Source organism: Grampus griseus, assembly GCF_964374135.1.
Source record: "Grampus griseus genome assembly, chromosome: 2".
In the NCBI taxonomy this organism is placed as follows: domain Eukaryota; kingdom Metazoa; phylum Chordata; class Mammalia; order Artiodactyla; family Delphinidae; genus Grampus; species Grampus griseus.
The window spans coordinates 133389285-133392367 of NC_139018.1; the positions used below are offsets into that span (position 1 = coordinate 133389285).

Here is a 3083-nt window from a genome sequence, read left to right on the forward strand (position 1 = left end):
GCTTCCCCCCAAAAAGACATCCTAGTCTCTGGAACCTGTGAATTTACTTCATTTGGTTTAAAAAAAAAAAAAGCCTTTTCAGATGTGACTAAGTGAAGGATCTTGAGATGGGGAGATGATTTGGGATTGTCGGCGTGAGCCCTAATTATCATCGCATGTATCTTCATAAGAGGGAGACAGAGGAAGTTTTTTTTTTTTTTAATTTATTTATTTTTGGCTGTGTTGGATCTTCATTGCTGCGCGTGGGCTTTCTCTAGCTGTGGCGAGTGAGGGCTACTCTTCGTTGCGGTATGCGGGCTTCTCATTGTGGTGGCTTCTCTTGTTGCGGAGAACAGGTTCTAGGTGCACGGGCTTCAGTAGTTGCGGCACACGGGCTCAGTAGTTGTGGCTCGCGGATTCTGTCCACTTTTCCCTATTTCCAGCTCCATTATGGCAACAGGAGTGTGCATTTGAGCTGAGTGTCTTGACTGCGATTTGCCATCAACTCTCCAGCTCAAGCCCCGAAGCCCACTGTCCCAGCGGCTCTGGTTCATAAGGCTCTCTCGGATTTTTGTCTTATGGCTCTTCCAGAATTTGGAAATGACAGCAGCTTGGTCAGATGTGATCCCGCCTTACTTTTTGGTTTGAGCAGTCAAGAATGCCTCCAGCTGGTTGAAATCCATGTCTGCAGATGCAATAGACTTAAGAATCCCCTTCATCTTCGCCATAAAGGGGCGGAACTCCTCAGGTGGCACCTCCGGATAGAGCTGACTCCGCAGCAGCTCCTCCGTGATGCCCGGGTGCCCATGGAAAGCGTCCTGAGCCAGGCCGCTCAGCAACCCGCTCAGCGGCTTAGCACCCTCAAGCTCGCCCGCCATAGTTGGTGGAGGCCCCGCCCAGAGGAAGTTTTGACTACACAGAAGAGGAGTATGTAACTACAGAGGCAGAGATTGGAATATTGTGTCTCCAAGCTAAGCAATGCCAAGGAGTGCTGGCAACACCAGAAGCAGAGAGAAAGGTGTGGGACAGATTTTCCTTTTGAGGCTTCAGAAAAAGCATGGCTTTGCCAACACCTTACTTTTGGACTTCTATCCTCTAGAGCTATGAGAGAACACATTTCTGTTGCTTTAAGCCACATAGTTTGTGGTAAATTGTCACTGCAGCCCTAGGAAACTCATATAGGGTAGGACAAGACTTGTTTTGAAGTAGCACTTTACATATGATTTAGCAAAGATCCATATTAGAGATGAAGGTTAGCTACTGATAAAGATCCCAGAGGGTCACTCCTTGCTGTCATTGCTGTGAACAAATCAGGCCCCCTTCTCCAATAGGGCTGGGGCCCAGGAAGCTGTATTTTGAAACAAAAAGAAACCAGACCCTCATAGGATTCTTGCACGTTTGCAAGTCCATCCATCTGCTATGTACCAGGTATTACGATAGACATTAGAGATGCAAAGAAGATAAATAGATACATTTCCTGTCCTCAAAGAGCCTACAATCTAGCAAGGAAAAGATGTGGGAATAAGATAATTTCAGTAGAGTCTGATAAGTGTTAAATAATAATAAATATTTGTCGAGCTGTTTCTCTGTGATAAGTGCCATCTCTATATGCCATCTCTCCTGATCCTCCACACAGTTCTAGGAGGAAGGTATTAATAACCCCTTAGAAAAGAGAGTCTTAGAAAGTTAACTAGCTTGTTTAATTTCGCCCAGCTGGTGAGTGAAAAAGCAGGGTTGCTAGGGAAATGCTGGGAGGGGCATTTAAGGTGTGAGCTACTGCATGATCGAGGGCAAAAACATACCCGTGGGAGAGAGCCAAGTCCACCTTGGAACTGCCTTAACGTGGCAGGAATATGGGGTGATGGAAGAGTGGGGCAAGAGATGAGGCACTTGCCTCCAAAGTGGAGGCAAAGTGGAGGTGCCAGTGCCCCCACCCCCACCCCGCAGCCCACCCCTGCCCCTGTAGCCAAGAGGAAGGAGTCTGGACACCTCAGAATTTGGCCAGAGCAGTGTGGGGTGAATGTGCAATTAAGGGGGACCTCTATCTTTCTGCATTTACCTCTCCAGCATTCTTGTGGCTTTCTATGGCTCAGGGTTGGTATGCCTGCAGGAAGGGCAGTCCATTCAGCTGTCACGCCCTTAAATGCAAGAATTGTGCAAAGCTTCCAATAAGTCATCGGCAATTTTCAGCTGTTTCAAGACGAAATTAAAACAACAACAACAGCAACAAACTACGACTTACAGCAAATGTGAAAAGAAAATTGCACTGTAGGGCAACCTGTGTTCCCTAGGGCAGAAGGGCAAGTGAAAATAAATGGGAAGGGATTAAGGACAATTCCACTACCCAAACAACCATGTGCTGGTACTTTGCATATCTTTTACTCCACAGGGCAACTGTATTTTAAAAAAAACTTGTTATGAAAAAAACCATTAAATATACAGAAGTAGAAAATAATGGAATGAAACTCTATGTTCCCATCTCCAACTTTATTTTATTATTATTAAAATATTTATTTATTCATTTATTTGGCTGTGTTGGGTCTTAGTTGTGGCATGTGGGATCTTAGTTGAGGCATGCGAACTCTTAGTTGCCGCATGTGATATTTAGTTCCCTCACCAGGGATCAAATGCATTGGGAGCGTGGAGTCTTAGCCACTGGACCACCAGGGAAGTCCCCTGTAACCAACTTTAAGAATTCTTAACTAATGGTCAACCTTGTTTAATCTATACTCATACCCACTCTCCCCGACAGATAGTTTTATACGCCCCAACACTTTTTCTTTAAATTTCAAGCCTACTGAAAAATTACAATAGTCTCATAGACAGCCATATACCCTAGATTCGTCAATTGTTTTTCTCCAGCTTTACTGAGATATAATTGACACATAACTGTGTAAGTTTAAGGTGTACAAGGTGTTGATTTGACGGTCAAGTTGACTATGCTTTAGCCGTCTGAAACAGGACAGGACAAGGGAAATGTCTCTCAGATGTTAAGAACCCTCCTTCAGAGCCCCTGACCTGCTGGGCCAGGCCCCTCTCCTCCCACAGGCATGTAAACTGAAGGCTGACTGTGTGATAAGGTGTCCGGAATGTAGCCCGCAGGT

General features: G+C 45.4%; 1 pseudogene across 1 annotated transcript; it reads right to left on the reverse strand.

The window, feature by feature from the left end:
- Window positions 1-353: 353 nt before the first annotated feature.
- Window positions 354-857, reverse strand: LOC309819319 (COMM domain-containing protein 1-like; annotated as a pseudogene). The gene has a single exon. The product of its transcript is annotated as a COMM domain-containing protein 1-like (transcript).
- Window positions 858-3083: the final 2226 nt, after the last annotated feature.